Source organism: Acinonyx jubatus, chromosome D1 (genome assembly GCF_027475565.1).
Source record: "Acinonyx jubatus isolate Ajub_Pintada_27869175 chromosome D1, VMU_Ajub_asm_v1.0, whole genome shotgun sequence".
Taxonomy (NCBI): Eukaryota; Metazoa; Chordata; class Mammalia; order Carnivora; family Felidae; genus Acinonyx; species Acinonyx jubatus.
The window spans coordinates 105,004,097-105,026,508 of record NC_069390.1 but is presented as its reverse complement, the minus strand read 5'-3'; the positions used below and the strand labels follow the sequence as shown (position 1 = coordinate 105,026,508).

Here is a 22,412-nt window from a genome sequence, read left to right as displayed (position 1 = left end):
TAGAACTGACGAACTCTGAGATCATGACCTGACCCAAAACTGGACATTTAACTGACTGAGCTGCCCGGGTACCCCTTACACACATCTTTTTTAAGCTGAGTCCAAATCTAACTTCTTCCCAGTGACTTTCTTTCCAATGTCTGGAGTATGAGAGAGGAAATGTAACTGTTCTTTCATATGCTGGCCTCCCAAATATTTGAAAACCTTAAACCTTTCTTGTGTTAATCCATCTCAGGCACTAACATGCACAGATCCTTCCCCCACATATGTGAAATAATTCTCCAGCATTTTCCTGTCCTGTCACTCTTTCTCTAAATGCCTTTTTACTGTAGCTACATGGTATTTAAACAAGTCACCTAAGGTTTCACCTTGTTGAATTATTCTACTTAGGGTTCATCCAGAGAAGAGCAGAGCAAGGCTACCGTTTCCTAAGGAAACGCTGTACATTTCTGCATTCAACCTGAAAGGACTTTAGGAGTTGAGACATCTACTTGGTTTGCTGGCATATATTAGCATATATGAACAAGCTGCCGAGGTCCTAAACGTGAACTGTCAGGTGAACCTCACTTAGCCTGCAGTTGTACGGCTGAATTTAAGCACGGCTTCCTACAGAGATGTCCCTCTAAGATTTCACAGAATAACAATTTTTACATAACTACGTCTTCATCATTTCTTGCTTGGAGGCTTATAGCACCTTCCTAATTATTTCTTCTTCCATTTTAATCCTCTCCTAAACTTACGCCCCATGCTATTGTCAATTATTTCTTCTTAAAGTATTCTCATTAGACCATTTGTTTCAGTTAAATTCCCCTTTCTGAACCCCTGACAGGTCTGTAGATGGGCTCCAGGAAAAGGTCTTTGAACACTTTGAAGACACCTGTGCAGAATGTTGTGTGGGAAGAAAATCCCATAGCTGTCAACCGGTTAAGAACAATGACTTACAAAATAAAATTTCAAACAGTGTATGGCCAGAACAACCGAGAGGGAGTTGAGACCTTGGTAAAAAAAAAAAAAAAAAAAAAAAAAAAAAAAATCAGGAGAAGGGAACCTCAGGAGAGGCACTGATTAAAACTCTTTACGTGGGATTCTTGCTGAAATAAAACCAGTCGGGCCCTAAATTGCTGAGCCTGGTCATTTGTACCAACTCCTCCTCTTTTCATGACTCCTCTTTTCATGACTTGCTTTACCACTTCCTAGCTTAAGAGATTGGGGCATATTTTTTCCCCTCTTAAATCCTTGGTTTCCTCATCTTAAAAATGGAGAAAATACCAATACCTCGTAGGGCTGTCTTAAGAATTGAGTGATATTATATATGTGTGGTAGATAATCGTCAGGTTTTCTGGTTATCTGGCGTATTTTGAATACCCATGCTACGTATGATAGTGTCCAGGCTTCTGAGTCCTGTCTGCTCAGGGCAAAACTCAGAAACCTCCACCCTCATTACAGCTAGGGCTCTGGCATGTGACTGGACGCCACCAACCACATTGACTCACCCATCCAGGACTTCAGTTCCGAAGGCACCTCATAGAAGGAGGTCTTGGTGGCGATCATTGTCTTGGTGACGTTGGCTGCAGAGACAAGGAGTTGAAGGGCTGAGTGGTGGCAAGCTTGAATCTTAATGGAGCAGGGTCAGCCATGGTTGCTCTCCTTCTCCCTGAAACCAGTTCCACGGCAAGGTTTTAGATATTGTTCCTCGAAACTCAGTCTCAAGGCTGGTTCTCCAGGCTGACAGCCATTCATTATCTTTTTTAATAAGACTCCTTTTTCTGCATAATAGTTGAGCAAGCCATGACTCCTGACTGATACACTGAAGCAAAACAGTTAGAATGGTGCTCACCATTTAAAAAAAAAATATGGGGGGGCTATAAAATCCCCTCCCCTGTGACATTGCCCCAAGGACAGTCATTCCTCAGTGTCCCTGGCACCATTGCAGTGGGATTATGATTGTTTGCACTCATGCTTGTTCTTCCCTGAGCTGTCTCTGAAGGTGGGAACCCCTTCTTATTCACTCTGCATCCCCAGGGCCCAGCAGGGGGCTGAGAGAGTCATGAGTTCTCATGCCTGTAATGATGTTTGTAATGGAGTGAACCGCTCAGTAAGCTGCAATTCTACCTAAATGTACCTCACCACCCCACACAGTCCGGTGTTTTCCGTAATAAAATGCCATGAGAAATTTTGTCAACCACTGAGCTGAAATAACATTGGTAGGACCACAGAATTTCCACTAACCCACCAACATATTAAAATAAGCAAAATGAGGTCTGTCAACCTCAAGAAAATTTTAAAGACACACACACACACACACACACGCACACACGCACGCACTTTCCTCAACATAACACAGTACACCTTTCTTATTAAAAGCTTGAGAAATTTTAACAGTTTAAAGATGAAACTAAAACTAGTCATAGTCTTGCTACCCAGATACCATAGCAGTTTTTTTTTAATTTTTTTTTTTTTACATTTGTTTATTAATGAGAGACTGAGAGAGACAGAGCATGAGCATGGGAGGGGCAGAGACTGGAGGAGACACAGAATCCAAAGCAGGCTCCAGGCTCTGAGCTGTCAGCACAGAGCCCAACATGGGGCTTGAACCCACCAACCGGGAGATCATGACCTGAGCCAAAGTTGGATGCTTAACCGACGGAGTCACCCAGCCGCCCCTCTGCAAGTTTTTATCTTACATGCAGACATTTCTATTTTTATCTATTATTTCTTTTTCATCTTTTTTCCAGGCACATTTCACATAGATGAGATCATAAAATTACATTTGCAATTTTGTATTCTATCTTTTGTTTATATTTTTACCCTAAAGATTTTCTCACACCTCCAAATACTTTTTTGCAAATACCATGATACGCATTGTATAAATGATGGTAACTTATTTAATGGAGTGTTTTTCAAGGGCATCTGGGTGGCTCAGTCAGTTGAGCACCTGACTCTTGATTTTGGCTCAGGTCATGATCTCACGGTTCCTGAGTTCGAGCCCCACATGGGCTTCATGCTAACAGTGCAGAGCCTGCTTCGGATTCTCTCTCTTCCTCTCTCACTGCCCCTCATCCATTCATGGTCTCTTTCTCTCTCAAAACACATAAATAAACTTTAAAATAAAATTAAAATAAATTAAAAATATGGAGTGGTTTTCAAACCGTACTCTCAAAGTCCTCAGTTTCTCCCAGGTCTCCCCTCCAACAGCCACTGCAGAGCCAGAAAGAGGCAGGTCTTGCCATCCCCGAACAGATCTGCTATTATGGGTCTTAATTACCAAGGTTCTTTTTTTTTTCTTTTTTAATGTTTATTTATTTTTGAGAGAGAGAGAGAGAGAGAGAGCGAGAGAGCACAAGTGGGGGAGGGGCAGAAAGAGAGGGAGACAAAGAATCCGAAGCAGGCTCCAGGCTCTAAGCTGTCAGCACAGAGCCAGACGAAGGGCTCATACCCATGAACTGTGAGATCATGACCTGAGCCGAAGTCGGACACTTAACCTACTGAGCCACCCAGTGCCCCTTCATTACTGAGTTCTAAGTAAGATTTTGTTTTATTAAAAAGGCTTCCACTAGATTTGTCTCAAAAATTGAAAATCACTAATTCAGCATTCCTGTGTTACTTGACATTAAGGCTATTTTTAGGTTTGTGAGAATATGAATAAGGCTGAAGTCAACTTACTTTACTTAAAGCTTTATCTATAGTATGTTTAAGAATTTCCTTAGCATCGAGTCCTAAAATGTGAATTAATGGAGCAAAGAATGGAAATCTTAAGGTTCACAGTATATATTTACAGCTTGCCTTTAGTATGACTGATTCACACGCCTGCCAATGGCGATCCAACACCAAGATCCTTCTAGCACGGTTATCATATTTTTCAATCTTTTGCCATTTAAAAGGCAAAAACATTTTTAATTATTTTAATTTGCACTTATTTGATTACCAAACCACTTGAATATTTTTATAACCTTATTACCCATTTATATTTATTTTATCCTCGGTGAATTCCCTTCTATATGACCTTTTACCATTTATCTCTTAAGTCTTAACATTGTTCTTATTTAATTAATTAAATAATTAATTTGCCTTTGTATGTAAACTCAGAATAACCCTCTGTCCCTAAAGTTGTGCCAAAGACATGTCCCACTTATATAGGTAACTTTACATAAATAAACTTTATCAAAGTACAGTTTTCATGCAGTAAAATGCACTGAATTTGTGGGCATACTTTGAAGAGTTTAGGAAAAGCACACACATCAGTGTACCCAATGGAGATAGGGTATTTGCATCACCCAAAAACTTCTCTCACATCTCATTGCTGCAAAACCCCCCTTCGGCCCCATACCCCATTGAAACTTTAATCTGCTTTCTGTCATGATTGATTCAATGGAATTATACAGTATGCACCTTTTTTTCTCTGGCTTCTGGTACTCGGCATGATGTTTTTGAGATTCATCCATGTTGGTGCATGTGTCGGTTGCTCTGTGTCTACACTGCTAAGCAGTATCACATTGTGCAAGTATGTCAAAATGTATCCATTTGACATTATTGCGGTGTTTTCATTTGGGGTTGGTATGAAAGGAGCTGTCAGGAAAGCATGTGTTATAGTGTTTCTGTTCATATGTGTTTTTTATTTTTATTGGACGAAGGCTTGAAATGGAAATGATAGGTCCTATGTTAATCATGTCTTTAACTTGGTAAGAAACTTCCAAACTATCTCCCAACCTTCCTTTTTACATCCCCACCAGCGAAGCACAAGAGTTTCAGTGATCTCACATGTTTACCCACATTTGCTATCGTTAGTCTTTTCAATGTTACTCACTCTAGTGTGTGTACGTGATGTCAGATTGTGGTTTTAACTCCCATTTCCCTCATGGCAAACGATGCTGAATACCTCTTCATGTGCCTAATGCCCATTTGTATACATTCTCTTGTGAAGTCTCTGTTCAAATCTTTTGCCTATTTTTACTGATTTACTGATTTTTCCATATTCTTATTAAGATATACAATTCTTTGGGGCACCTGGGTGGCTCAGTCAGTTAAGTGTCTGACTCTTGATTTTGGCTCAGGTCATGATCCCAGGCTGGTGGATCAAGTCCCATGTTGGGCTCCCATGCTCAGTGTGGAGCCTGCTTGAGATTCTCTCTCTCTCTCTGTCTCTCAAAAAAAAAGAAAAACCACTTCTTTATACATTCCGTGTATAAGTCACTTATCAGATACATTGCAGATATTTTCTCGTATTCTGTGGCTTATCTTTTCATTTTCTTAGGCTGTCCTTCTAATAACAGAAGTTTTTCATTTTTATAAAATCCAATTTTCCCTTTTTCCCTTTGATCGTTTATTCAGATTATGTCCTTTCTAAGTAATCTATGCCTGCCAGAAGGTTGTGAATGCTCTTTCCTTCTCTCTCTTTTGAAATTTCTATAGTTTTAGTTTTTATATTTACTTCTATGAGTTGTTTTGAGGTAACCTATATGAATAGAATGATTCAAGGTTCATTTTTTAAATAAATATAAACAATTATTCCAGCAATGATTTTTATAAAGCCATCCTTTCCCCCCATGGAATTATTATGGCACTTTGTAGAAAATCAAGTGAGCATATGTGTGAGTGTATTTATTTTATTATCATTTTTTTTAAGTTCCTTTATTTATTTGGAGAGAGAGTGGGAGAGAGAGCACGAGCAGGGGAGGGGCAGAGAGAAAGAGGGAGAGAGAGAATCCAAAGCAAACTCCACACTGTTAGTGCAGAGCCCAATGCAGGATTTACACCCACAAACCATGAGATCATGACCTGAGTCGAAACCAAGAGTGGGACGCTTAACTGACTGAGCAACCCAGGCGCCCCAGGTATATTTCTTTACTCACTATTCTATTCCATTGACCTATATAGGTCAATATAGGTCTAAGGTTAGATAACCTTAGATAGGTTATCTAAGGCCTCTCCTTAGGTAAATCCACTCTGTCTTGATTACTGTCGCTTCCAGTAAGTTGGAAGCCCTTCTTTGTTAAAATTGTTTTAAATACTCTAAGTCATTTGCATTTCCATGTCACTTTTGCTATGAATTTGTCAATTTCTACTGAAAAAAAAAAGCTTCAATTTTTATTGGGATTAAGTTATACCTATAGGTTAATTTGGTTGAGTATTATAAACTATAAACTATACTATAAACTATAAACTATAAACATGGTATCTCTCTATCCTGGCCTCCCAAAAATGAGTTATGAACTATTTACATTTATGTTTCATATGAAAGAATTCACATAGCATTGATATTTTTAATTCCTTAAGTGTGTGGTAAAATGGACCGGTGAAGCTACATTGGCTGGATATTTTTTGTGTGGGAACATTTTTAAATATAAATTCAATTTTTAAAATAGGTATAAAAGCTATTAAGGTTTTGAACTCCTTGAGTCTGTTTTGGTACCTTGTGCCCTCCAAGGAATCGGCCGTTTTACCTAAGTTGTCAAATCGATTGTCAAAACTTTACTCCTAATATTTCCTTCCTGTTATGTTAACATCTGTAGGATCAATAAATGAAGACAGTGTCTGCTAAAACATGTAGCTACCAAGAACCATCACAAAGTGTACATTCTGTAAAATCACCAACCAGTTTGTTCCACCTCCATAATTCATAATTCAAGTTTTCTTCACGAATGACAATGGAATTATTTTAAAATCAACAACCACATTTAAGATGTCTATTATACGAATTATTCTGGTGCTTAGATGTTTAAGTAGATAATCTTCTATTGTGGCTAACAAAGTTGGCCAGAATGTTATGAAATAAACCATTTTCTTTTTCAATTTACTTTCATTTCACTTTTATTTTACATTTCATTTCGCTTTAATTGTCCATGACTTCTTACTTACGTATTAAAGTTTATTTCTGCCCCCTTTATAACATGCGGTGATCTCTGCATCTAACTTTGTTTTGGCACCACACTTTCAATTATTATAACTTTGTAATATCTTTTGATATCAAGAAAGGGAAGAGTTCCTCATTAGTGTTTTTGTTGGGGTTTTGTTTTGTTTTTTTTCCAAAATTGACTTTGTATATTATTATTTTAATATTCCTGTAGAAGAAGGTTAAACTCTTAACTCTTCCTGCTTGAAAACATGTCATTGTGATTTTCATTGAAATAACATTAAAATACCAATAAATTATAAGAATCGATATCTTTCAGATATCAAATATTTTCATCCAATGACCTGGCATGTGACTTCAAATATTTCAATCATCTTTTATATCATTTCTTTTTTTATGATTAGGTATTTTTTTTAATTTAAAGCCAAGTTAGCTAACAGACAGCATAATGATGATTTCAGGAGTAGAATGTAGTGATTAATCACCTACGTAGAACACCCAGTGCTCATCCCAATGAGTGCCCTCTTTAATGCCCATCTCCCATATAGCCCATCCCCCTACCCAACATCCCTCCAGCAACCCTCAGTTTATTCTCTGTACTTAAGAACCTCTCCGTTGGCCTTCCACTCTCTCTTTTTATCTTATTTTTCCTTACCTTTCCCTATTTTCCTCTTTTGTTTCTTAAATTCTATATATGAGCGAGAGAACGAACCGGGGAGGGACAGAGAGAGAGAAGGGGACAGAGGCTCTAAAGCAGGCTCCATGCTGCCAGCAGCTAGCCTGATGTGGGGCTCAAATTCATGAACCATGAGATCATGACCTGACCCAAAGTCAGAGGCTCAACCAACTGAGCCACTCAGGTGCCCCGTTTTATATCACTTCTTAATATTTTGCTTACTCCTCTACATTCTCATTCCTTTCTTATAAGTTGGCAGATATGTCTTGTTGCTATTGTGAAGGACATTGTTTCCATTATATTTTCCACTTGTTCACTTGCAGTACAAAGCAAAGCTACTGCTTTTTATATACTTCATACCATAAATATTATAAATCGTATTATTAGAAAACTTCATTATGAACCTACATTTATTCGTTCAGTAGTTATTGAGCATCCCTCACCATGGGTTCTCAGCCACATCACTATATTCTTACTCATTGCTCCTTTTGTTTCCCAGTGTATCTGTAAACCATGTGTTTTTTTTAATTATTTTTTAAATAATTTTTTAAATCTGTTAAATTTTAAAATTTTCTTCATGATCAAGCTGCAGTCTCTTATTATGGCTCCTAGGCCGGGTGCTCTCTCTATCTCAGTTCTAGCCCGCCTTTCTGGGTTTACCCCAGGTCATTTTCTCCCACACATGCTCTGTTCCACCTACAGACAGGCGGTGTAAGTCTTTCATAATTTGATTATGCATTTCCGCATACCTGTGATGCTCCTTCCCATTTGACTACTGGGGAATTCCCATTCATTATTTGAAGAGCAGCTCAAATGTCACTTCCTGTCTACAGCTAGCCCTGACCACACGCTCAGAATTAGTTTCTCTCTCATTTGTATTACTGTAGCAGGGTGTGTATACTTCTAATACAGGGCACGTCATATTACATTTATTTTTTCAAGCCTCTGTCTCTCCTCCAAAGATTGTGTCTTCCTTCTTATTCATCTTTGTATCCTCGGTAGGTAATATGTTTTTATAGAATAAATAAATGGGATAGTCAATTAATTTATTATCTCTGTAATTTAAATAAAAAACTTATTGTCTCTGGAGTCTAACATGCTTCCCTAATTAAAATCATGGGCTACTCCCATTTACAGCCTTTTGGGGCTACTGGAAATGCTCTATGATTTCTAGAAGATTGTCACTCATAGTTCTCAGATTACATGTGAAGTCTTTTCACTGGTCTATAAAGTAGGTGCCTAGAGCTAGAACTCAAATTATTTTAGATTAGAGCTCTAAGTGTCCCCTAATCCCCTCCTATCCCCATTTTGCCTTAGGTTTCTTGTTTATAATGTTGAATCTCCTGCTTCCTAAATCAGCAGACCATCTTACTTGCTGTAAAATGGAAGGGAATCATGGGAATTCAAATCTATTGATTCAAGTATTTCTTCAGTCTATATTTCTACAAGTATCATGCAAGATAATTATAGTCTGGTTAAGGCAATAGGTACAAACACCAAAGTAAAGGCACAGTGTGATAATAGCTAAGCCAGAGGTATAGACATGATGCCATGGGAGAATAGAGCACAGATTTCCAGCAGGGAAAACTGAAAAGGATTTCTGGGAGGAGACAGATGAGATTTGGTGTGTAGGATGGGGACAGACAAGAGGAGGAATGTTCCAGGCAAAAGAGTACAAGCCTTTCTGATCTGTAATTTAAAACTATAAAATAAATTCCCCTAACAAATTTGTGTTGAGGAATTAGATGAGGAATTAGATGGTAGTCAAATAACATTTCAGGAAAGATCAGATATTCTTCCAGTTTTTTTTTCCGTTTTGGCAAATAACACCAATAACCACCCAGTTGCTGATCCTAAAATTCATCCTTGACTTTCCCCTTTCCTCTATCCAGTTTACAGTCAATCATCAAGGCCATTCTTTCTAACTCCTGAATGTCTCTCAAATCTGCTCATTTTTCATGATGCCCATGACCACCACTCAAAGCCACCTCCCTAAGGCCACTCTCCCTGGCTCCAAACCTTTTCCCACACTGTAACCAGAGTTGTATTTTATAAAAAGCAAATTGTGTCATGCCTTGGCTTAAAGGCCTTCAATGGTTTCCCATTGTCCTTAAGATAAAGTTGCTCTTCCTTCCTTTATAAAGATCCTCCACAGTGTGGTCCCTATCTGTCTTCACCAGGCGACCTATGGAGGACCATGTTTTTGTGTCTCTATATGCCTCTGTTTTGTTTTTGTTTTGTTGGGTTTTTTGGTAAATGAACCTAATGTTTTAAATATGCTAATTGTTTCGGTTTCAGTGAATAATAGAGAAAGATCCTATTATTTAGAATCAAAAAGTCTAGGTTTGTGTCAAAGTTCTGCCACTTCACATGTGGGTGACCTTGGACAAGTTACTTAGCCTCTATGACCTCCTTTGTTCTTATCTGAAAATTGGGGATTATAATAATCCCTACAAAACATATTGTTGTAAAGATTAAATGTGATAATGCATGTGAAAAAAAGCATTCTGTATACATGCAAACGTTAGCAAAAATATCATCTAATAAGAAACAAGTACCATCAGAGAAATAAATACAACATTGCTTTGAACATTAAAGAGCCAGCATGAGCTAATACCTGGAAAGAGCCCAAGTTCATATACTGAAAATTTTTCATGAATTACATTTAATATACAGTTTAAAAGGGGATAAGGCAGTTCAAAGCAATGGAAAAATTAAACCAAAGTACTAAATCAGCAGACCTTATTTTCTTTCTTAATGTTTTTTTGTTGTTGTTGTTGTTGTTGTTGTTTTTTGTTTGTTTTTTTACTTATTTGGAATATAGCACAATGCTACTGATATTTTGGAAGTATTTGTAAATATTTTATACTCTTGTCAGTATTTTTGGCAGACTTTTATATTCCTTTAAATGAGCTATTTGAAAAGATTTGCTGCATTCCTATGATTTAATAATATTCATGAATAGGTTTTTTTTCTAAAGGACTGTATCCCCAATTTAATAATGAATTCAGTAAGGAAAAATAGGGTTTATTTAATGGAAATTATTTTTATGTCTTAAAAAGAAAGCAGAAATGCATTTACTTCATTAAACAAGAGACAAGTGAACTTGGAAAACCTTTTCTCCGTGTGACATGAATACCAAGCAGATTGAACTGCTCCCCGTGCTCCTTTTCCTCTTTTCTCTTCTCTCTGCCTTTAATTCAGGTAACAGCAGGAAGCTGGAAGCTGACCATTCTCATACACGGTCCCCTTGTGCAGGCTTCTCCGACTGCCCTTGACGGAGTTCCTTTACTGCCATCTTGTGCATTTATAAAGGGATTCACCAGTTTCAGTGAGATGAGCTGGTTTATATTTAGTTCAAAGTGTGGGATGGAGGGAAATGGAGGGCGGGGGTGGCAGAAAGCTAAAACTTTTTGAGACGGTTTTTTGAACGTATTACATTAATTAACGTGAGGTGCTGAGTCACAGACAACATATTATGGGCTCATGAGCTAGATATTTCAGAGGAAGCGGCAGGAAAGCAGATAACAGGGACAGCGAAGCTCAAACAGATTCCGGACGTTTTGGAAAGATCGTCATGAGGATGGTGAAGAGCTCAGCTGAGAGCAAAGGGGAGTAGATTTGCGTCGCAATGACACGTTTGCTGAACCTGTTTCTCCGGAGACGGTGTACTTCCCTTTTAGGACCTCTCCACTCTTCAGCAAAGTTGCTACATTTGTCAACCAGAAAGGCCTGCCTCTCAGGCCTTCTTTCTTTCCCCAGGCTGCCATTTCCCCATCTCAACACCTGCTCCAAGAACCCCTCCCCAGCAAGTCCCATGCAGTCAAGGCTCATTCTTTGCCAGAAGTTAGCGTGCCAACAGTCCCTCCTGGAAATGCTTTAAAAAGTTGGCGATCACCACCATCACCAGGGTCTTTTGCCTTTTTATAGGAGACACTTGAATACTGTATAGAGACTCAGTGGACTTTCACATTTCAAAGATTGATGGAGGAAGCTGGGGTTGGCAGCCCTCCATTTCTTAAATTTTTCCACGTAGGCATTTAAAAACATGCTGTCATTCACACAGTTGCTCAGTTAAGAAACCTGGGAGTCATCTTTGGCATTTTCTTCTTCCTCCTGCTTCCACTATTTATCCAACACGATATACCCCCCCTCCCCCACCACACACACCATTGCATACATGTAGACCTGGTATTGTGAACTCTTGCTCCTGAACATCCATCAAAGGCATCTACTTTTCTCTATTTGCACTGACCTCAGTCTAGCATATGTTACAACCACCATTCACCCGGCTAACTTAACTCTCCACATGCAATATTCATCTTACAGCTGAAATAATCTGTAAAAAAAAAATAATAAATAAATTTGGTCATGTTGTAGTTTTGCATGATGCCCTTGAGTAATTTTCTTTTGATTTTAAAACAAATTCTAGGGGCGCCTGGGTGGCTCAGTCGGTTAAGGGTCCGACTTCGGCTCAGGTCACGATCTCGCGGTTCATGAGTTCAAGCCCTGCGTCGGGCTCTGGGCTGATGGCTCAGAGCCTGGAGCCAGTTTTGGATTCTGTGTCTCCCTCTCTCTCTGACCCTCCCCCATTCATGCTCTGTCTCTCTCTGTCTCAAAAATAAATAAAGGTTAAAAAAAATTAAAAAAAAAATTCTAGACATTTTAACATGCGTTAAAGGCCCCTACATGCTCCAGCCTCTGCCCAGCTTCTCCAACTGCTCTTGTACCCATATCCTTCTATTCCTGCATCAAGGACATCAGTCTTTTGTGAGTTGCTCCAAAGGGCCACGCTTAGTGTCACCTCAGGGCCTTTGAACATGGTGTTCCCTCTGCCCATGCTTCATTCTCCACACACCTTGCGCTTCTTTGTGGTGGCACTGGTCACAAATCACTTGTATAGTTTATTCCTTAATATTTGTCTCTAAGCCCAGATTTTAAATTCTATGAAGGCAGGTACCATGTCTGTTTTGTTCACTTCTATACCCAAGCCGAAATGGGGAATTAATTAAAAATTGTTGAATGAATTATTGTATTAATTATTGCCTCCTATGAGTTTTGGTTGTCTTAAATATGTTCCCTTTTGTCAGTAAGCTCCTCAAAGACAGTAATGAAATTTTTTAATGAGATCTCATGTTGGCAATGGTTGCAGAGACGACCTGGGCATGATCTTACAACCTAATGGAGGTAAAGCATAGAGACAAGTGTAATACAGCATTAAAAATGTCATAATCTGCAACATGAGCATATTTCTTTGGCAACATGAGCATATTTCTTTGGAAACACAGATGAGAAAGGGGTTAAGTGAGTTTGGCTGAATCTGGGTAGACATGTCAGAGAAGATGAAATTCAAATGGAGTTTTTAAAAGATGAGTTGGAGTGTCTGGGTGGTTCAGGTGGTTGAGTGACTGACTCTTGATTTTGACGCAGGTCGTGATCCCAGGCTGGTAGGATCAAGCCCCGCATCAGCCTCCATGCTCAGTGTGGAGCCTGCTTGAGATTCTCCCTCTCTCTCTCTCTCTCTCTCTCTCTCTCTCTCTCTGTGTGTGTGTGTGTGTGTGTCTCTCTCCCTTTGCCCCTCTCTCTCACTTGCTCTCTTTCTCTCTCTCAAAAAAATAAGATGAGTAAGAGTCTACAAGTGGTAAAGAGGGGGAGAGTGATCAAAAGAGCCAGATCAGAGAAGTGAGAAAGAAAGAATACAATGATTTTCATGCTGGAAACACAAGGGGAGCATTATCTCTTTCTCCACCAGAACATCCAGTACATTTATTAAATGCATACAGTAGACATTTCATTAATACTTGTGACTTAACCATTTGAGACTGGTCAGAAATATGGAAATAACAGTATGTATGGTATCTTGGTAAAGTCAGAATATGAGACTAAACGGAATGAGCTTTCTTCCATTTTTAATATTCAGCAACATCGGAACAATTATATTTGATACAACCTCATGGAGACACCGATAAGAATGACATTTCTGGGATTCGCCACATGGGATTCAAAGCAGCCTGCATTTGAAACTGCTCTGAAAGAGGATTCTGAATTCCAGCTGAAGGTTTACTCATGACATTAAATCTAAATTCTCCCTCAGTGACCACTGTTCTCTTGAACTATCTTCAAGTGGAAGCTGCTGTTTTTCCCCCATAACTTCCTATATTTCTGGCCTGAGAGAATTTGAGGGCGACATTCCTTTTAGCTCTGTGCTAACACTTTTAAACAAATCCTCAGTCGTTCTCCTTTGAAAGTCAAGCCACATGCCTTCACAACATTTTTTACTAATCCTCGGCATGGGTTTATCCAAGAATATTAAGCATCAGATTTCTCTGCTTTTGGCTACTATTTCCTGAATCAAAACATAAAATGTAAATACAACCAGGTAATCATCCCTTAAGTAATCTCTACACTAAATCTCTCTTGTTGCCTACAATGAAGTTTCAGGAAGCCAGTCCCTTACTGTTTCCTCAATTATTGGAGAATTGAAAAAGTTAGCAAAGGAAGTGAGGTTATTTATACTTTAAGAGGAGAAATGTTTAATACTACATGTGAGTTGTCAATTGTCTAAATAAGATACGAGGAAAATTACTGAATTGCTAGTTATGGAAATAAAATGGAAGAAGAGAATTTATACAAAGTTTTTCTCTCTAAAATAGTAGATTTTTAGCCCTCTAGCAGCAGGATCAAGAGCAGATTATAGAATTTTGAAGCTTTGCTTATGTAATTATTTTAAGTAAATGAAATAATTGAAAGCTTTAATGATGAGGATCTTAAGTAAATAACTTGCCCTTTTCATATTTAAGACTCACCATTCTGTTGTATCGTTTGGTTCTTGCTTCAAAGTTTCCTGTTACTATTGGTACAATTTATTACAGGAAGTGCAGCATATAATGTACTGAAAACTAGACTATCACACTAATGTTTTGTTGATGTCTTTGAGAATTATATTTCTGTGCTTAAGAACCTAAGGGTAGGATTCATCATTCCTGCTCTGATATTGAAGCACATTCCCTTTTAACAGATATGTGTCTTTTCCACTATTGAACGGACCTCAGAGGAGAAGTTGGGGAAAGGTGCTGAGGGAACAACTCAGCACAAAGATTGGATTGAGTTTCCCAGGCAGGGTTTTTATAGGTCCTGTTCCACCACAGCTGGCCATGGGACTCTAAGCAAGTCCCTTGAGAAGTGGATGCTGGACCTGGAAGGAGATGTTGGTGCCAGGTGCCTAGCTTCCAACTACCAGGCAATGCTTCCATGGTTAAGCTAGAAAATGCTAGTGTATTCAAGATAGAGCTGGAACCCAGGGCTAAAGTGAAGGAACACTTCGATGATTTAAGAAGCTATTCAGTTGTCATAAAAAAAGTAATTTTGTTTCTTCCAAACTTCCAGATTAGTATGGAGATTCTTCTGCTGAGTTTTACTTTAGAAAGGTATTATGTGCATCAAAACTGGCATAGCCATAAGGAATTGTAGAAATTTTACTCTCTGTTGATGTGGGTGAGAAACTAAAATGTCTATATTTAAAACTGTCAGATGACTTTTAAGTGGGTAACATTAAGTTACTGTCAGAACTGTTCAATATTTTCTCATCTATATACAATTGTTTCTTGGTAGAAGAAAGCTATGATCTAGTTTCTTAGTCTAAATGGCTCTTTTTCCACTTTGTTCCCAAGCCTGCTACCAAACCTGTCCCAAATTCAAGGGTATGAAATTAAATAATTTCTTAAGTGTGTGTGTGGGGAGGGGGGAGAGAGAGAGAGAGGGAGAGACAGAAATAGAGGAGGAAGGTAGGAAGGTATCTCTGAAAAGTATATTTTAAAATAAAGATGATTTCCCCCAAACCATATGAGTTTTGTTTTTTTAATGACACATTTAAAGAGGACATTTAGGATGAGGAGCTCAAAACAAGTCATCTTTTGTTCAGAGACTTTCAATTTGCATTTTTGTGTGTATTTATTGTGTGACAGCTGGGAAGCCAAATGGCAGGATTGATGTTTTCCCCCTTTCCATGCAACAGCATGAAAAAAGTAATAATACATAATCCTATATTAGCCCTCTTAGGCCAAATACGTTAAAAAAGAAGAAAGATCATTGGAACATTATTATGGAATCAGTTAAAACCAATTTTTACTCATAATGGAGCATTCAGTGAAAGGGGTGCAGGACTTGAATAGTGGGGTATCATTTCTCAAAGAGCCGTAGAGATCGTTTGTAACACAAGCCACTTACTACTTCTACTTGGTCTCTTGTAATTTTGGTTACTGTTCTTCTCTCCGGCAGATCTGAGCACAGCTTCTAGCAAATATTAGGTCTAAATGCTTTTTGATTGAGAGCTTGCTAAAAGTAAATACCTAAGGTTAATTAGCAATGACTAATTTTTCTAAGCAGGTCCTAACTATACCCAGGTAGAGAGAAGGTGGAGGAGGATGGTAATTCTTACAAGACAGGCGGAGGTAGGAAGAAAGACAGGGTGGGAGGGAGGGAGAAAGAAAAAATATTTTCATCTAATTTGGGAAAATAAACCAGGGTAGCTTCTGTGCTCTTAGGTTCAGAAAGGAGAATGGAAATAAAGCAAGTGAGTTTATTAACTATCATGTGCCAGATATTCTGAGAGGTTGTTGGAATTTTAAAATTTGATCTATTAGTATTTCCACCTCTTTCCTGTTATAAGGATACCTTTAAAAAGTAGATATCAGAAAGAAGAAAAGAAGAAAATGATTCTCTAATAGCAGAGCCTACAGAAGTCTTACATTTGGCAAAACTGAGCCCTCAAAGTCCAGTACAACTTCCTAGATTTTGACACCAAAATAAGCTTTCCATGAGCACTAAAATATTAGTCAACTAATTATATTATCAAGCTTTGAAGTTAAGGAATACTGAGTACAGCACATACATTCTTTTTAGGCATTTAATTCTTAAAAGTTGATCTTTGCTCATAGCCTTTAAATTCTAACTATTTCAATAGCTTTTTGAAAAATATAAAAAGTAGAAAAGAGTTTCCACTTTAATCAACCGACCTCATACTATGACAATCTCCCGTCACCTAGTGGTGGCATATGTGAATTGCAGGGGAAGCGACAAAGGAAACAAAGTTTACAAAGACTGTATACATTAAAATGTTAATAATAATGCTTACCTGTGTCTTCAAGATATGATATTAGGTAAGTTTACCTTATTTTGTTTACCCATTTTTATAATAATTATATTTTTCTTGGGTAAATAAAATAAACATAAAAATTAAAAGAAAAAATGGTACAGAGAGGCAATGGGAAGAGGAAAATGGCATCAGGCCTTATTCTTTCAATGGTCCAGGGTTTTAGTTAAAAGGACTGAGAAAAAAAAAATGGCAAAAAAAAAATCCCTGAGATTAAAAAAAAGTGGGAGAGGTTGAGTGTAGGAGAACAGGATAGAAGAAAATACAGAAAGGTAACCCAAATGCTTCAATAAACTATTCTACTACACTAGTGAACCAGCAGGCAATGAGATGTCACCTGTGGGCATGGAGAACAGAAAGCAACAATGGAACCAATAAAATCTTTTTTTTTCTGATGAAATCTTTGGTTTTAACCAGCCTAAGTGCAGCAGGTGCATCAGGGGTTTTGTTTCAGGCTATCTAACTCCCAAATTTTGATAGCTTTCTACACCTTCATGTGCGTAACTTTGCTGATGGTGTCATCCTGGCCTTTCTCACTTTCTACAAACATGGGTATCTTTTGCCACATGGCTTTTGCACATACCATGCCATCTGGGGCAATCTATTCTCTCTTCCTCTCCGGTGTTTCCCCATGGCCAGCTCTCAGTGCATCTCCAGGTCTCAACTAACATGTCACGTTATCATCTTTAGCACAATTGGTGATGACTTTATTTATTTCTCTGCTCATTTGTTTTCTGTCTCCCTCATTAGAATATAAAGTGCATGGGGGCGCCTGGGTGGCTCAGTCGGTTGAGCGTCCGACTTCGGCTCAGGTCACGATCTCGCAGTGTGTGAGTTCAAGCCCCGCGTCGGGCTCTGTGCTGACTGCTCAGAGCCTGGAGCCTGTTTCGGATTCTGTGTCTCCCTCTCTCTCTGACCCTCCCCTGTTCATGCTCTGTCTCTCTCTGTCTCAAGAATAAATAAATGTTAAAAAAAAAAAAAGAATATAAAGTGCATGAAGGCAAGAATGTATTTGTCATCACAGCTGTGTTTTCAGTAGATGCCTGGTTGGCGCTCAATAAATACTTGGGGAGAAAATGAATGGCCGCATGGCAACCTACTGTGGTGGACAGAGCAGGAATTATTATCTTCATTTCATTGGTAAGGACATCTTAGAGACGCTCCAGTGACCTGCCCTTAGATCTCACTCTCGGAACAATAAATGGGTCTCTTTACTCAAGTCCAAGATTTGAGGCAGACTGCCTTCTAGCTACACGACACTGGCCACTTTACATAATCTCTATGCCTACATGTTCCCCGTCCATAAACTAGTAACCTATTTCACTGTTGTTATGAGAATGAAATATGTCAGTGTATAAAAGCGCTTGCAACAGCCTCTGACGTGAGGACTGTTATATTGCAATGTTCTCAGCTCAGACCCATCTCAGTGTTGCTCTTCTGTAGTTCCCCCTTTTCCAAAGCACAAATGTCTTGTATGTCCTTCAATGGTATTTAAAACTTTAAAATAAAGATGGTGGTAAAAAGCATGTTCCAGTGATGGTAATTTAAAAACTTTTTTTTAACATTTATTTATTTTTGAGAGACTGAGAGGTGGAGCATGAGTGGGAAAGGGACAGAGAGAGCAGAAGACACAGAATCGGAAGCAGGCTCCAGCCCAGAGCCCCACGTGGAGCTCGAACTCACAAACTGTGAGATCTTGACCTGAGCCCAAGTCGGAGGCTTAACTGACTGAGCCACCCAGGTGCCCCAAGTAATGGTAGTTTTTAAATGTGCTTTATCACCCTATTGTAAAGAGGTGAGGAGTCGTCTCTCCACCCCGCCCCCTTCAGCCACCACCTGGAAACACCAGTCTAAGGAAACAGAGGCTTTATGGATTGGAATGAATTCCAAAACATCAGAGCCATGGCCCCCTAAATAAGCATGATAACCTAAGGAAACTATCCAGTTTAGGAAAAATAGCAAAAGAATGAAATTTCTGAAGATGAGTGAGAGGTATTTGAGGAGAGGAAGCTTTCAGGCAATAGAGTGTTGGGAGTTGGTAGAGAGTTTGGGGGTCTCGATCGAGTACTTAAAAGTCAGGACTGTCCCTAACTCCTCAGTATCCCCAGAACAATCCAGAGACAAGGATTCCATGACATGAGCTGGTCTGGGCTGGCTTAGTGCCCTAACCAATGATAACTTCTCCCTGATGCTTAAAATTTAATGGCCTTTAATTCCACATTTAAAGAATAGGGCTTAGGACGTATTTCCATTGGGAAAGGGAATCTATTGACTTAATTTTGCAGAAAACTATGAGTTTGATACTAGATACAGATCTGATGGGCTGTCCTCGCTGGGGAGAACTGGGAGGTTTTATAGCACAGGCAGTAGAGGTGCTGAAGGAGAAGCTTCAAAGGCAAACGGGCATCTTAAGGGTTCTGCATCTAATTGACTATTTCCGAACCATAGCTAGGTCCCGTCTTGGTGCCTATGAAGTCTGGCTTGTTTTATAAACCTTGAAAATGTATTTATTGACATCAGTTGCTGCTAGTGCGGGACAGAACTAAAAAACAGCAAGTCCTCTATGCTTTTCCAGCCTTAATTCCTGGAATTTGTAAGAGGCCCTTTTGCTTCCGGTAGCACGGGCTCTGGCCACTAGAGGGGGCTGCTGCATCAGCTGTAGGACACATTGACAGCAGGTGCCGCATTCTCGTGGCCATGACTATGGAATATCATTTTATGCCCCTTCCCTCAGAAGCATAAATTGATCATCAATCCATTCATCTCTCCTGCATGACTTCCAAATATACCGTCCTGGCCTCCGAGTCGTACAGATGGGGACACGCCTGTTCACCAGAATGATTTCTCAGGGACCTGGTTTCTCTCTGTGGCCTAGCAGATGACTGTCTCCCTGGCAACCAAGACTGCTTCCCTACTTAGAGAGAGGGATAAAGTGACAGAGTCCTCACGGGTCACTCCATCAGTAAACAGGTCAAAAGTATAACCTGCTTCCCCCCCCAAAATACCCATTTCCCAGAACCCACCTGGGTGCTAAATTACATAAAACAGGGACCGTACTGACCCAGTCATTTAGAGTGGGGTCAGATGGCTGCTGAGGCTCCGTGCCAGCTAAGACCCAGGTCTCAAGTCTGTCAAAGTAGGAAGAAATGCATGAAACTAGCATCCCCAGTGAGTAAGGAAGGACAAGATTAGATAAAATTTCTTTGGAAAAATGAAAATTCTCCAGTTGGCTCCTGTGGGCAATTTGTGTTCTCAAGCAAATTCTGATTTCTACCATTCCTTCAGCGGTCCATCCAGAAACTTAGAAGAATGAACCAAGATTATGGCAGAGAGGGGAAGAGACTTGAAAAAAAATTGTAGACATGAGAAGAGAGTTTCTACCTCTCCTGCAAGTTTTAAGAGTTATGGATCTTAAATAAATACCAGTTTGTGAATCATCCCCTTGTTTCAAATTCATGTCTCAGTCGTTCATTCGAGAAAATTAAGCGCCTTTTATCTGCCGGGTTCTAGGTACTAGGAAGTGTGTATGAGACACAGGTATTGAATATAGGATCTTTGTTGCTTTGTTTTTCTTTATACTTTTTTTTTAATTTAACTTTTTTATTTTGAGATAATTATAGATTCTCACTCAGTTGTCAGAAATAAACAAACTGAATTTTGCCACCTGAAGGTATCTTATTTTCTTCTGGTTTGGAATTTAATCTTTTGGGATAATTACTCAGAACTTACATTTAGCTGATTTGTCATTTGCTTGATTTGTTTAGTCCCCGACCCCCTTCCATCAATGGAATTGGGCCTGTGAGCCATTCAGTTTCTCTGTAGAGAGATAAAAATAATAATCATAATAATTGCATGTTTATATCTGTATGAGGTTTAATGGAGAAATTAAACTTCGGGTCCTGAATGGACTTTGAAGGGTGTCTGCTCCGTTTCGCACTGCATCGAGAGGAAACTGACTGAGAAATAGGGAAATAAATTGCCTCGGGATCACAGAGCTGGTCGCAGAGCCGCAAGATTTCACATCTCTGAGGCACTCAGGTATGTGAGTGTTCCAAATCAAGAGCCACTTTCACCACGGAAATTGAGGGTGGAAATCCCTAGCGACTGGGCTCGCCACAGGCTTCTGTGTCGGGTCTCTGAGCTTTCGCGCAGCTCCTCTTCCACAGGGGCAAACAGGCAACCAGGCAACCATCAGAGCCAAGGGAGGACTTGCCCTCAGCTCCTTGCCCTCATGATAATTCCCTTTGTGGACGACTTTCCATTTTCTGCAGCGCCAGCTGGTCGTGACTGGTTGTAGCATCTCTCACCACACGTGCCGGATTCTGTTTTAAAGTCCCACTGTGGTGTTTAAGGGCTAAAAATAAAATCATGTCGTACCCTCCGGGATTCTCAGATGATCGCTTACACTACTCTTCTCCTTTCCGAACATCACAGAGGTCCAGCTGATTTTAAAATTCTCTTCTTCCAACAGCCCAATTCAGAGAACAACAGACGTCTGTCTTGAGCACACCTAACTTCAGAGAATTCAACTGTCTGCACTCAGCCCCTACCCCTTTGATCCAGCATGAAAGACAGAAAGACAGATGGACAGACAGAGACAGAGTTTCCCTCTCTCCTCTTGCCTCATTGTCAGGAATAGTCAAGGCTCCAGCTGAGTAACTGCCGTCTATTTATCTTCAAGAGATTCTCACTGGAGATTATTTTTCCCCATTTCATGGGCTACTAGAAAACATAGAACCAAATGTGCGTGACTCACCCCAACTGAGTGTGTCTGCCACTCAGCCTGAACGAGTGCTTCTCTGTGTCACACGAGTGGGGTGCATCTTAAGTGTGACCTCACACTTGGTTTCCTTTTCTTTTCTCGATCCATATTCCTCTACCCCGACTTCTACATCTATTCTTATTGTTTATTTTACGCAATTAAGTACGTTTATTTACTCAGCTTACGTGGAAGACCAAGTTATTAATCAATTTGTTTGTCCTCAGCAGCTTCAGCCACATTTTCTTTACCTGTCTTCAAGTTATTTACCCCAATTACATCCACAAAGCAAAATGAAGCAGAGGGAAAACAAGTAAGGGAGGGGGGGGGAAACCTGCTACTGAGGACTAAAAGCACCTTTCATACAATAAGTAGTAAATTTTGCACACTGCGAATATGGATGACAATGTCAAATACGTATTTCAGTGGGGCATTTTCACTCTGTCCATGTGGATATAACTTCAATTTAAAGTTCTAACAAAACTTAGGGCACACCTCAGTAGCTCAGTTGGTCAAGCGTCCAACTCTTGATTTCAGCTCCGGTCACGATCTCATAGTTAGTGAGTTCAAGCCCTGTGTTGCGCTCCACACTGACACCATGGAGACTGCTTGGGATTTTCTCTCTGTCTCTGTCTCTCTGTCTCTGTCTCTCTCTCTCAAAAGTAAGTAAATACGTAAATAAATAAACAAATAAACTTAAAAAAAAAAAAGCTTGTCACAAAACTTGAGACAAACAAGATTAAGGTTTAACCTCTGAGATCAGGGAGCACACCTTCCTTTAGTAGGTATTTTGGCTTTCTTTTCATGTACATTCACCCAGGCAAAACGACCACAAGAACTATTTTTAAAGTGAAATTTTTAAAGAGAAATTAGTGGGTTCTGTACTCTACAACAGCCTTACGAACCTAAATAATAATGCTCACTTGAAATATGAATAGTTACTTGAAAACCTAAACTCGAAGCCAAATTCAAGGTC

General features: G+C 39.4%; 1 long non-coding RNA gene across 1 annotated transcript in view; it reads left to right on the top strand.

Moving 5' to 3' along the window:
* LOC128311959 (uncharacterized) overlaps positions 1-22,412 on the top strand; it is a 166,360-nt gene that overhangs the window by 131,813 nt on the left and 12,135 nt on the right. The gene's annotated exons all lie outside the window — the stretch shown is intronic.